Below are 771 nucleotides of genomic sequence, written 5' to 3' on the forward strand. Positions count from 1 at the left end.
ATGCAAAACCAACAGCCAACATTATTCTCAATGGAGAAAGACTGAAACCATTCCTCTAGAGAACAGGAACCAGACAAGGATGCCCGCTATCACCACTTCTTTTCAACATTGTACTGGAAGTCCTAGCCAGGGCCATAAGGCAAGAAAGGGAAATCAAAAGCATCCAGATTAGTAAGGAAGAAGTCAAACTATCTCTATTTTCAGATGATATGATCCTATACCTAGAAAACCCAAAAGACTCAGTCAAAAATCTACTGGAACTAATTGAGAGATGTAGCATGCTGGCAGGATATAAGATCAACATCCAAAAATTAGTTGGATTCCTCTACAATTGCAAAGAGATTGCTGAAGAAGGAATAAGGAATTCTATACTGTTTTCAATAGCCACCAAAAAAATAAAATACTTGGGAATAAATCTTACCAGGGACACAAAAGGCCTATACAAAGAAAACTATAAAAAACTACTTCAAGAAACCATAAGAGAACTATATAAATGGAAGAATATCCCATGCTTGTGGATAGGAAGATTGAACATTGTAAAAATGTCAATTCTACCAAAAGTAATCTATACATTAATGCAATCCCAATTCACATCCTATCAACATTCTTTAGGGATATGGAAAAACCAATCACTAACTTTATATGGAAGGGAAAGAGACCTCGGATAAGCAAAGCAATATTGAAGAAGAAGAACAAAGTAGGAGGTCTCACATTGCCAGATCTCAAAACCTACTATACAGCCACAGTAGTCAAAACTGCCTGGTATTGGGT

This window comes from Orycteropus afer, unplaced genomic scaffold (assembly GCF_000298275.1).
Source record: "Orycteropus afer afer isolate SDZICR_OR568_19922 unplaced genomic scaffold, OryAfe1.0 scaffold00027, whole genome shotgun sequence".
NCBI lineage: Eukaryota > Metazoa > Chordata > Mammalia > Tubulidentata > Orycteropodidae > Orycteropus > Orycteropus afer.